Raw genomic sequence first — 13,335 nt, forward strand, 5'->3', positions numbered from 1 at the left:
GCACCAGCCCCAGAAAGGGGATAATCATCGGTTTTCCTTGCCTTTGCAGTGGGCGTAATATATTATTTCCCAAGGTTCCTCTCTCTCAATGGAGTGAAATGATAGAACCTACCTTGTAGGGTTATTGTGAGGCTTGAAGAAGACATTGGGTTTGAGGTGTGAGGGTCTGGGGGGGCGCCAACAACTTCCACAATGATCCCCTTGCCACATCCACACTTAGCAAATGCTTAATAAGTGACAATGGGGATGATAGCATGGGGGTAATGAGAAGCATTTCACCCCACTTCCAGACCTCCACTAGCCCCAAGAGTTGATAGGTGATGGGACTGGGAGAAGATGTTCAGAATATCTCAAAAGCCAAACCCAGAAGGTGAACTCCAGGGACAGCTTACCATCCCTTCATGTGCTCTGTGATGCCATGTCCCATGTCTGTGGCAGAGGACATAGTAGTTCCTTAGCTGCTATGCTATTTCCTGAGGCATTTCCTGAGTGGCAAGAACCTCAGTTTCCTCATCTGTAAATAGGGAAAATTACAGTACCTTCCTCTTGAGCCTGTTGGGAGAGGTGAGATAAGGTGTTAGAGGACAGAGCTCACTGCTGGGGGGTCCTGTTGCTGTTGTCAACATGGATGTGGTGGGAAGGATGCCAGCTTTGGAGTTAGAGCTGCCGGCTCGTTTCTTGACTCTGCTGCCTGATAGCTGGGTGTTAGAGACATGTTTCTTAATTTCTCTGACAGTGTCATGTCTAGTGGGGAGAATAATAACGACCTCCACGGGCAATGGTTTTGAGGATTAACTGAGGGGATGTGCAGAAGTGCCAGGCACAGGACCTGGTGACAGGGGTGGGTGGATGCTGGCCATTGGCAACGTGACGAATGCACCCGAGTTAAAGCATTTTCTCTTCAAAATTCCTTGCAGCAGAACCTAATGGTTGTGAGCTGGAGTTCTGGAGGCAGGCAGGCTTGAGTCATAGGCCTCTTCAAAACCCAGTATTTCTGAGGCCTGGGGCAAGTTCCCTAACTCCTGATGTCTCATTTTCTTTTCATTAAATGGAGATAATAATAGCACAGCTCTCATTGGATTGTTGGGGAGATTGAGTGGAAAAAATGCATGTAAAATACTTAGCACAGTTCCTGGCACAGAATAAGCACTCAACAAAGCTACATCACCAGCAATACCACCACCATCAGCACCATCACAATTATCACCATCATTCTCATCACCATCACCATCATCATCACCACCACCATCATCACCATCATCATTCATCATCACCATCATCTGCATTACCATGATCATCACCACCACCATCATCATCGTCATCACCATCATCATCACCATCATCCGCATTACCATGATCACCACCACCACCATCACCATCATCACCACCATCATCATCACCACCATCACCATCATCATCATCACAATCATCACCACCATCATCACCATCACCATTATCACCATCATTACCACCATCATCATCACCATCACCATCATCACCACCATCACCACAATCATCATCATCACCATCACCACCACCACCACCATCATCACCATCACCATCATCATCACCATCACCATCATCACCACCATCACCAGCATCACCACCATCATCATCACCACCATCATCACCATCACCATCACCATCATCCTCATCACCATCACCATCATCACCACCATCATCAGAATCATCTGCATTACCATGATCATCACCACCATCATCACCATCATCATCATCACCATCACCATCATCACCACCATCACCAGCATCACCACCATCACCATCATCATCACCATCACCATCATCACTACCACCATCATCATCACCATCACCATCATCATCACCATCACCATCATCATTACCATCATCATCACCACCATCACCATCATCACCATCATCATCACCACCATCACCATCATCACCATCATCATCACCACCACCACCATCACCATCATAACCATCACCATCATCACCACCACCACCATTATCACCACCGCCACCACCATCATCACCATCACCATCATCACCATCATCACCACCATCACCATCACCATCATCATCACCATCATCATCATCACCACCACCATCATCACCACTGCTATCATCATCATTGCTATCATCATCACCACCATCATCATCACCACCAGCATCATCACCATCGCCATCATCACCATCATCACATCACCATCACCATCATCATCACCATCACCATCATCATCATCACCATCATCACCACCCCCATCACCATCATCATCATTATCACCATCATCACCATCATCATCACCACCACCATCATACCACCACCCACCTCTATCACCAGGCCCTGCACCTGGCAATTCTGCACATCCCCTCAATCTTTACAACCATCACCCTTGGAGGTAGTTGCCATCATCACCATTATCATCATCATTATCATCATTACCGTTTGTTAAATCAGTGACTTTGGATACCTGTAAAATCACTTAATATTTTTCTTTAAATTTGCTTACTTTTTGACTGGGAATAGTGGCTCAAACCTGTAATCCTAGACCTTTGGGAGGCCCAGGCAGGAGGATAACTTGAGCCTGAGAGTTTGAGACCAGCCTGGGTAACATACCAAGACCTTGTCTCTACAAAAAAAAAAAAAAAAAAAAAAGAGTGAGAAGAAGAAAAAAGATTAAAAAGTTAGCCAGGCATGGTGGCACATGCCTGTAATCCCAGCTATTTGGGAGGCTAAGGTGGAAGGATTGCATGAGCTCAGCAGTTGGAGGTTGCAATGTGCCATAATTGCACCAAGGCACTCCAGTCTGGGTGACAGAACTCTTGAGACCCTGTCTCAAGAAAGAAAAAAAAAAAAAAGGCCGGGTGCGGTGGCTCACGCTTGTAATCCCAGCACTGTGGGAGGCCGAGGCGGGCAGATCACGAGGTCAGGAGATCAACACCATCCTGGCTAACATGGTGAAACCCTGTCTCTACTAAAAATACAAAAAAATTAGCTGGGCGTGGTGGCGGGCACCTGTAGTCACAGCTACTCAGGAGGCTGAGGCAAGAGAATGGCATGAACCCAGGAAGCCAAGCTTGCAGTGAGCCAAAATCACACCACTGCACTCCAGCCTGGGCAAAAGAGCAAGACCCTGTCTCAAAAAATTTTAAAAAATAGGCCGGGCACAGTGGTTCACACCTGTAATCCCAGGACTTTGGGAGGCCGAGGTGGGTGGATCACCTGAGGTCAGGAGTTCAAGACCAGACTGACCAACATGAAGAAACTCTGTCTCACTAAAAATGCAAAATTAGCAGGGCATGGTGGTGCATGCCTGTAATCCCAACTACTCGGAAGGCTGAGGCAGGAGAATCGCTTGAACCCGGGAGGCGGAGGTTGCAGTGAGCTGAGATCGTACCATTGCACTCCAGCCTGGGCAACAAGAGCAAAATTCCATCTCAAAAAAAAAAAAAAAAAAAAAAGAATATTAGCTTACTTTTTAACTGCCCAGGGAAGAACTTTAGCCAACTTTAGTCTCCTGGGCACCTGTATGAGAGTCACGGTGAGGGAGGGCGATGGGAGTGCATCGTGGGGGTACATTAAGTCGTGCTGAGCTTGTAGGCTCAGCTCTTAATTAACAGGCAGTTTGACATCCTTCACTGTCCAGGGAGCGAAGAACCATCTGACGACAGTGGCGTCTTTCCTTTTTAGGGAAAGATGCTTCTAGAATATTCTTTCCTAAAGTTTGGTAAACCTCTCCCTTGGCATCTTCCTCAGCTGAGGATGAGGCCCTGAAAGCAAAGGACTTCTTTCCCAGCCATTTTGGGAATTGAATGTGGTCTAATCACTGCAGTGTAGCTTTTGGGGGGTGAGACTCCATCATAGCTGCAGGGGACCCAGGGAAGGCGCTGGCACCGATGAGATGAGCAGGAGCCAAGCCTGGCCAGGCGCCTGGCAAAAGGCGTTACAGCCTGAGGTGTGTGGCTGAAAGAAAGAGTGGATGCAAGGAATGGAAGAAATTTGAATCCTAAATAATTTATTTCTCCACAGAAGGATCATAGTTGCTGAACCCTCACCTGTGAGGCTGTGAAACTGGAAAGCCACAGGATTCCAGGTCACATGGGGTATTGTCTAAGCTGATTGGTCTGTCCTTGTTTTTCTTACAGATCCAGTTTCCATCAAAGGACCTGTCTTGTCACTAAAATTTAAAAAAAGAAAAAAAAAAGAATTCTGTTTCTTTAGCACATTTTACTTTAGAGACATAAAAGCTGGACTTGGCAAATGGCTAGGAAGGGAGGTGTGGGGACCCCGGTGACCTTTTGAGCCGCAGGTCAAGCAGAATTGGTGCCTGTCATTCCTGTTCAGAGCCACAGACCCCCGGTGGAGCAGCTTTCTCTGCACACACTCACAGAACACAGTGTTTGCTTTAGATGTTCTCACTCTAAATGAAGGGATTATAAAGCTTAACTCAATAGTTAACATAATTAGTCATCTGCACCTGTGTCCCAGGGTACTCCCAGTTAGTGGGAATAGGAGAAATGTACCGGTTCGCCTCCAGGCCTGCACCCCAGAGGACAGAGGCCCTGTGCCCAGGAACACCATCTGTAGAAATAGGTTCTTTTAGGGTCACCTGTGATGGGGAGTGGCCTGCCATGCAGCCTTGTGGTTAGTGCTGGTGATGTGGCTACACCCAGCCAGTGCCCAGTGGGATTTTACCTCCAGCTCCTGAACAGCCGATTCGAAATCTTAGTTCAAGGTGATCCCAGCAAACACCAGTAGGGGAGAGGAGTGTAAACGAGGGAAGGAGACTGGGCTTGGTGGCTCATGCCTATAATCCCAAGACTTTGGGGGGCCAAGGCGGGAGGATGGCTTAAGCCCAGGAGGTCAAGGCTGCAGTGAGCTATGATTGCGCCTCTGCACTCCAGCCTGGACGACATAGCAAGACCCTGTCTCAAACAAAATAAAAAGGAACCACCAGAGAAGGGAGGACAGCCAGTACTGGTGAGTCCTAATGCAGTGGCCATTGAGGGCAGCTGAAGCCTGATCCTGCTGGGGCGTCATGGGATGGGAGAAGGCAGAACACACACCACACAGCATAGTCAGCCCACCTGACAGGGAGCTGAGGTATTTGTAACCTGTTGGTCTTGGAGAAAGGCTGTGAGGAGGGAGGTGGTTAATTCCTCCACACTTTTGTCCCACTCTGGAGAGGAAACCCCCAGGCAAAGAAATGCAGATGCGAGGTGGGGGTCAGCCCACATGCACTGGAACGGTGACAGCTGACAGCGGTGACAGCGGCATATGGTGTAGGGGTGGAGGGAGGACAATGCTGAATGCCTGTGAGGCATCCACAGACCCATGCCCAGGTGACCTGCTATGCCTCTAAGAATTAGTTAGACTGGGACCTAGCAGGGCAGCCATTGGGGAGGCAGGGAGCTGGTTTACCCGCAACAGCACTGGTGTGATTGGGCAGGATGGGCCAGGCTGGAGCCCATTCTCCACCCCCCAGTCCCAGGATTTCCTTTGTGAAACAGGTGTGGGAGTTGCGTGGGGTCATGTTGTGGTCCTGTCCTGCAGGGACAATGAAAGGACCTATAGACATGGTGGAAGGGACTGGGTACTCCATGGCTGCAGCTTCTGGACTGAAGACACTTCCTTTTTCTGGTGTATTGAGGTCCCCCTTTATTGTAAATGTTGGACAACCTAACCCAAACTAGGCTTAAGCAAAATGAGAATGTATTAGCTCCTATAAAAGTCAGGAGAGAGTTCTGGTTCAGATGTGGTTTGCTCCAGGGGCACGGGCCGTTTCCCTCTCTCTATAGCAGAGTTAGTTCCATTCTAGCTGCAGCAGCAACAGCTCCCAGCCTACAGAGGTCAAGTGTAGCAGAGAGGGTGAGCCGGCCCGTCTCCCCGCAGCAAAAGGCATCACAGCTCTGACTAGGTCCTGTGTCCCTCCTAGTAGCCATCACTGTGCCCAGGAAAATGCAGGGGGCTGTTTGGCCAGGTTGGAGCTGCACAGCCTCCTTTGGAACATGAGGATAAAATCCACAGAAACCGTGAGCACGGAGCAGGGAAGAAAATGATTCTCCAACTGCAGTGTGGGTAACCTGTTACCAAAAGGGTTGGGAATGGACACTGGGCAGCTAAAAACAGCACATGCCCCCTCCAGTTGGCTGTGGGTCTGCAGCCAGGACCTGTGCTCACCCTCTGCTTCTCCCCTTTTTCCCCCATCACCACCTCCTCACCAGAATGAATGCTCAAGTGGCCAGGAGAGAGAACTCTCAGCTGGCTCAAGCCGCTGACTTGCAGTGGATCCTGGCAGCTGGATCCCCCGGGCAGCAGTGAAAACTAGCCTCCCGTCCCCAGGGAAATGTGTGGGCACTGCTGGTTGTCACAGTGACTGGGGGATGCTGTGGGCTACTAGTGAAGGTCAAGAATGCAATGCACAAGACAGACCACACAATAAAGAATCATCCCATCAAAACCCCAAGGGCATCCTCCTAGACAGTCACTGTCACCTGGGCTCATCTGTGGATCTGTGGATGCTCTCCCACACTGGCCTTGCATTGTGGCTCACGTTGCCCGTCGTGGACCATAGGGATCCCTCTTGAAGAGTGGAAACCACACATGCTAAACAGCCACATGCCGGAGTCCCCATCTTCATCCTGCCGAGTGCAGTTCTGTTGACACATCCACTACTCTTGGTTAGGTCCTGGAGGCAGGGAGCAGGTTTTTTCTTCTCAAATCCTTCCCAGCACATGAATGAGTAGACCTGTCACCATCAGGAGCATTTTGGGATACATTAAGATTTGGCTTAGGCCATTGTATTCAGAATGGTTTATAAATGTGATCACTGGAGAGGACTGTTTTAAGTACAGCCAATTTCAAGCAACAGCCCCTGATAGGGGCTTTTGAGAGGGAAGTTTAGAGCTGGAAAGAAGAGTGAGCAGGTATATTTCCTATTACCATGCAGTAGCTGAGACTGCTCTGGCTGTGAGTTTGGGGACAGTCTGGCTGAGGCCGGGCCTGCAAGTTGTAGGGACCAAGGCCCTTGGTCCCCTAAAGGTTCGCTGAACACTCACATGAGGCAAATTGATTAATAGGAGAAAGGCGTACACATTAATGTATACACATGGGAGCCTTCAGAATGAAGACCCAGAGGTACAGAGGAAACTGTCCTCATGCTTAGTTTCAACAAAGATGGACAGCCTTGTAGAAATAGGACTGGACAAAAGGGTCAGATTTAATGCTGACAGACTGTGTGGGGAACCCAGCAAGGCCTGTCTGTCTAGATTCTTCTCGGCCTCTCTGAGCAGCATTCCTTCCTCTGGGGCATGGGGCAAGATCTCTGGAATGGGGGTCTCATGACTGACGGCAAACAAGGTAGATCAGATCATTTTGTTATGGCCAGTTCTTACACAAGGCTGGGAGAAAATTCAAGTAATACTTTTAGGTTTTCTGCCTGGCTTTGGGGAGAATGGGTTCTGGTTTCTATGGCCCCTTGGGAAAGGATTGAGTTTGTATGGCTAGCCTTGGGGCAGATGGGACTGAGAGATAGGAGGGCAGGAGATCAGGGGAAAACTTTCCCTTCTGAGGCCTTGGTTTTGCAGTACGATTGTCTAAGCTCCAGCAGAGTCTAGCATCTTCACCAGGCTTAGCTCAAACCCTGGCTGTGAACATTGTCTCAAGACCGTCAGTTGGCCTGGTGCAGTGGCTCACACCTGTAATCCCAGCATTTTGGGAGGCCAAGGCAGGCAGATGACTTGAGTCCAAGAATTGGAGATCAGCCTGGGCAGCATGGTGAAAACTCGTATTTTGTATTTTTCAAAAAAAAAAAAAAAAAAATTCAAAAATTAGCGCCTGTAGTCCCAGCTATTTGGGTGGCTGAGGTGGGAGGGTCACTTGAGCCTGGGCAGTCAAGGCTGCAGTAAGCTGAGATTGTACCACTGCAGTCCAACCTGGCTGACAAAAGGAGACCCTGTCTCAAAAAAAAAAAAAAAAAAAGAAAGAAAAGAAAAAAGCCATCAATCAATTGGTTATTATTTATTTATTTATTTATTTATTTATTTGAGACAGTCTTGCTCTGTTGCCCAGGCTCAATCTCAGCTCACTGCAACCTCCACCTCCCAGGTTCAAGCAATTCTCCTGCCTCAGTCTCTTGAGTAACTGGGATTACAAGCATACTCCAACACATCTGGCTAATTTTTGTATTTTTAGTAGAGATGGGGTTTCACCATTTTGGCCAGGCTGGTCTCGAACTTCCGACTTCAAGTGATCCGCCCACTTCAGTCTCCCAAAGTGCTGGGAGCCTCCGCACCCGGCCCAGTTGGTTATTCTTGAGATAGGTCGGTTCCAGCATAGTGATACATCCAAACGCAGAAGAAAGTCCAGGAAGCCCCATCCTCCTGTACCTGCCTGTCTGGTCTCTCCAGTCCACTGTGCCAGGGACACAGGACCAGGTGAGAAGTCCTTGGCTTTTCAGATACCACCTGGTCTCCATCCTCCGCACCCCCACCCTTGAGGACAGCCACCCTCCCACTGGCCATGAAGCCTGGCACCCAGGCCATCCCTCAGTCACAGAGTAAGTAAATACCCAGGATCCAGGGAACCAAACTGCCAGGTAAAGGTAGCCATGAGACTCAGGGGATACCTGCCATGCAACCTGTCCTGCCAAGGCCCCAGGCTCAGGGCCATGTTGGAGTCAACCAGGCCTGCAGCCACCAGTGATCCTTCAGAGGAAGGACAGTGCTTCAGGCTGCTGGTACAGGCTCTGGCTTCGCTGGGAAACTCAGGAAGGCCCTCGGTCCCCAGGCAGCTCCCGCTCTGCATGTGCAAGCGCAGCAGGTACTTATTACACCTCAGCCAGTCACAGGGGGTCGGAGCAGGGATTTGAACTGGAGAAGTGCCCTTGCCAATGTCCCAAGATGTTTCTCCTGGCCAAAGCCAGGAGAAACGAATGAGGAGTACAGAGGAGCTGAAGGCGCCTGTTTGTTGGGAGTCTGGAGGAAAGGAGGTGCCAATCGCCAAGGGGCAAGGAGGAAAGTGTCCAAGGCAGAGAGCCAGGTTGGTCCCAGCAGCAAGGCTGAGCCAGAGATCCAGGCTCAGGCTCCTCCAGGAGGGGCCTCGAGGTTGAGAATTAAAAAAGAAGAGTTCTGTTCAGGTCTGGGGAGTGTCTGATCTTATGTAAGGAGTGCATCAAGGAGATGAGTGGAGAAGCCCATTTGTCTCCCACTGGGGTCAGGATGAAGGGTCTGGGCTGACTAGCTCCAGAAGAAGCCGACCCCTTGGGACTGAGTTCTCCTTTAAACCTTTCTCTTCCTCTGTTCTGCCCTTCTCCTGCTGCCACTGCCAGCAGTCAAACATGGACTGTGTGTACCATGTTCCGGGGAATCTGATGACACCCTGGACACTGATGTGTGGATTGCAGTCTGCTGCAGGATGACATGGGAGTTTAGCTGTTTTTTTCTAATGGGGCTCCATTCCGTGAGTCTGATAGGAGGTGCTTTTAACGCACTGATAAACCAGCCTCAGGGAGGTATTACGTACAGAAGATTCCCAAGGCTGCCGTTGCTGAAAGAGACTTGGGCTACTGGCGGGGAACTAGGTGAGCCCCCGTAGCTGAACAGAGCTGCCCAAGAGAAATGGAATAGAGGATCATGTGGTGTCTGTTTTGTGCCTTTAGCGGCCAGTGTTTCAAATGTATTTGGGGACGTTGCTTTCTCTGCGGGAACAAGCAAAAGAATCGTTTTGTTCTGATGAGATTAGGAATGAATTCAGTGAAAGAAACTTCCAACTCCCTTGTCCATCTCCCTTCATCCCATTCATTTGGCAAAACCACAACCCTGGGGCAAATCCAGTTCTCTGCCTCCTGCGCACTTGGACTCGTACAGCTAAACTTTGGGAAGCTCAGCCGTGCAGGCCAAACTCACTTGAAATTCATGACCATGGGCTCCAAGTGGGCCTTGATGCTGCCAGGGATCAAATCACATTTTATTCCCCAAGACACTTCTCTTCTGTACTCAGACCTACCCCTTCTCCTCCCTGTTTCACCAGACCTCCAAGCCTCACCACCGAGTCTCCCCACCTACCAGCACCCTCTTGAGTATCCACCCCACTTCACTCGAGGCAATGACTGATCTGATTTCTGTCACAAGAGACGCATAGACACATAATTTTGCCTGTTCTAGAAACTAACATAAATTGACTCAATCAGTTTGAACCTTTTTTACCTGGCTTCTTTCACTCATCTTAATATTTTAAACCTAAATCGTATTTCTATATATATCAGTAGTTTATTCCTCTTTATTTCTGAGAAGTATTTCATTGTGTGAAAATGCCATAGCGTGTTTATCTGCTCACCTGTTAATGGACATTCAGATTCGTTCCAGTTTTTGGATTTTTTTGTTTTTTCTTTTGAGACAGAGTTTCACTCCTGTTGCCCAGGCTGGAGTGCAATGGGGCGATCTCGGCTCACCACAACCTCCACCTCTCAGGTTCAAGCGATTCTCCTGACTCAGCCTCCCAAGTAGCTGGGATTACAGGCACGCACCACCACACCCGACTAATTTTGTATTTTCAGTAGAGACGGGGTTTCACCATATTGGTCAGGCTGGTCTTGGCCTCCTGACCTCAGATGAGCTGCCCACCTCAGTCTCAAAGGCATGTTTTTAATTCTACTGGCATTTTTATTTTGGCTAATTTGCTGTCCATTTTATTAACTTGTTTGGTTAGTTAATATCCGACATAAAATCAAGGGTAATTTTTTTTTTTGAGGGTCTTGCTCTGTCACCCAGGTTGGAGTGCAGGGGCATGATCAACTCACTGAAGGAACATTTCTTGGTCTAGGCTATAGGCTGGCCTTAGAATCAGCTCACCTGCAAAGGTGTCCTATTGTCAGGGACGTCTTAACCAGAGTGACTGCACCTCGAATAAAGGCCAGATAAAGCCAGACTTGCTGGGTTACATTCCCTGGGGGTTAGACACCCTTCATCAGAAGATGTTTGTAGTTCAAAGAAGGGGTTAGTCATGCTAACCAAATGGAGACCCAGAATGTCCCGGTATTTAAAGAACAAAGCATCCTTCATTTGAGAATAAGTTTCACTTTAAAGGTAATAGTACTCTCATAAATTCTTGCTAAAATCAATAGTTACATAGGAAAATAACAATGCTAATAGCCTGTCACAAGCTGATCACAAGCCTTTGTTTATAAAGTCTGCTATTCTTAGCCTTAACATCCCATGTAAGCAAGTGTTACATTTAAGTTAGGGGAATTCCTTCTCTTGCTTTCTGAGGACACCCTACTCTGTAATAGAGTAGTTTCTAGTAAACTGTTCTACCTTTGCTATGCACTGCGACTCGCCCTCTTTCCCACATGAAATCCAGGAACTCGCTCTTGGAGTCTGGGATAAGACTGCTTTTTCCAGTTATACTGTGTGTTCCTGGCTTTGAGGGTCATCCTGGGGGACGGAAGCTGCCCATATGGACCCCTCAGCTCTGTGATCCCAGGTGCAAGATTGGGACAGCAACCTGGTGGCATTCCAGGGCACCCCTGGTATTCTACTGGTCTCCATCCTTCCAAAAGGACACCCCCCAAGAGGCTGACCACAGGCCACAGGGGGAGCACTGGGAGGACTGTGTGTTTGGAGAGGGTGAGAATGGGGGAGAGGTGTTGGCCAAACACTTCCATCTTTCTCACAGTGACCTCTCAAGTTACCTCCCTGGAGTGAGCCAAGGACCTTCAGTGGGCTCCTGTAAAGGGGGTCAAAGCCTTTTGTGGGTCAGGTGGGTTAAGGTGCTCTTCCTTCTCAAGGCTCTCTTGGCCTCCTCAGAGCAAAGATGATCTAGGGATGGGCCAAAGTGAGCACCAGCAAACCCTACAGGGAGTCCCAGCTGGGGAGAGAGGGGAGCACCAGCAAATCCTACAGGGACCCCCAACTGAGATGAGAAGGGAGCACCAGAAAATCCTACAGGGAGTCCCTCAGTTGGCAGCACCAGCAAACCCTACAGAGTCCCAACTGAGGTGTGAAGGATGGAATGAAAGGGAGCCCACCTGAGCGGCAGTGGCTGGAACTATCAGCGCCCGCCACCACACTCAGCTAACTTTTGTTTTGGGTTTTTCTTTCTTTCTTTTTTTTTTTGTAGAGACAGGGCTTCACCATGTTGACCAGGCTTGTCTTGAGCCACCTGCCTTGGCCCCCCAAAGTGCTGGGATTTCAGGTGTGAGCCACCATGCCCCGCCAGAACCTAGTCTTTGAAATGCCAAGGCAGGGAATTAGGGGAGGTGTGGGTGGTGGGGCATAGACAGAAATGCCCCGTGTACCAAACAGCCGGGCTCCATCCTCCTGCACTGGCCAGTGGCCTCCCTTGCAGAATTGACCCACAAGGTCGTATCCTAGAGGCAAGAGGAGGCAGCAAAGCCTGGAACAGAGGCCTGTGGAATTGGGAATCAGGCCACATGTTTAACTCATGCAAAGTAGCTCCCTGGAAACCTGCAGAGGAGAAGCGACTGAACACACACATCCCAAACCCTCTGGGCCTCTAGGCACCCTCAGCCTGCAGCTGCTGGGGGAATGGAAAGTGCCTCCTTTCTCTTCTCCCCGCTGCACTATTCACAGGGAGCCACAAACACAGAAAGGCCTCATTCACAAGCTCCAAGGCCTGGCCCTCCACCGAAAGCTTTCTGAAAATGCAAATGTCTCAGAAGTGGATTCGTCTTTTCAAACACTTTAACGTGGCATATTCCCACGGAGCTGTGAAGCAGACCAAGATTTCCCTGGGCAGGAGACGCCTTAAAAATAACATTTGCATTTCAAGGAAGCAGAACTTCCAGCTGTGAAGTCCGGCTTGAAAATAGAAGGTGGGAGCCTCAGCTCTTCCGGCATGTGCAGGCACGAAGCCCCCACTTTCCCTGTCTGTGCCCCACCGCCACCTTGGCCTTACCTCCTCCATCCTTTCATTCAGTGCTAGCTTAGGAGTGCCCATAGTAGCCCTGGGTGACTGGGGACTCACAAGACAGAGCTGTTGCTCACCAGAAGCTCAAATCTAGTGAGCTGGACAAGCCTCTAAATGAGTCAATTCCACTCCCATTCCAGGGACCCTGGGTCTGCCTGTTCCCTTCCCCCATAGAACCAGAGGGTTCTGGGTTCAACTCTCCTCAGAGGAGCAGATCTCCACTGTGGTGAAAAGCACAGGGCATTTCTGTCTATGCCCTACCACCCACGCCTCCCCGAATTCTCTGCCTTGGCATTTCAAAGACTAGGTCCTGGCGGGGCATGGTGGCTCACACCTGAAATCCCAGCACTTTGGAAAGTCAAAGCAGGTGGCTTGAGACCAGCCTGGTCAACATGGTGAAACCCTGTCTCTACAAAAAAAAAAAAAAA

The sequence above is a fragment of the Macaca mulatta genome, chromosome 12, assembly GCF_049350105.2.
Source record: "Macaca mulatta isolate MMU2019108-1 chromosome 12, T2T-MMU8v2.0, whole genome shotgun sequence".
Classification (NCBI taxonomy): domain Eukaryota; kingdom Metazoa; phylum Chordata; class Mammalia; order Primates; family Cercopithecidae; genus Macaca; species Macaca mulatta.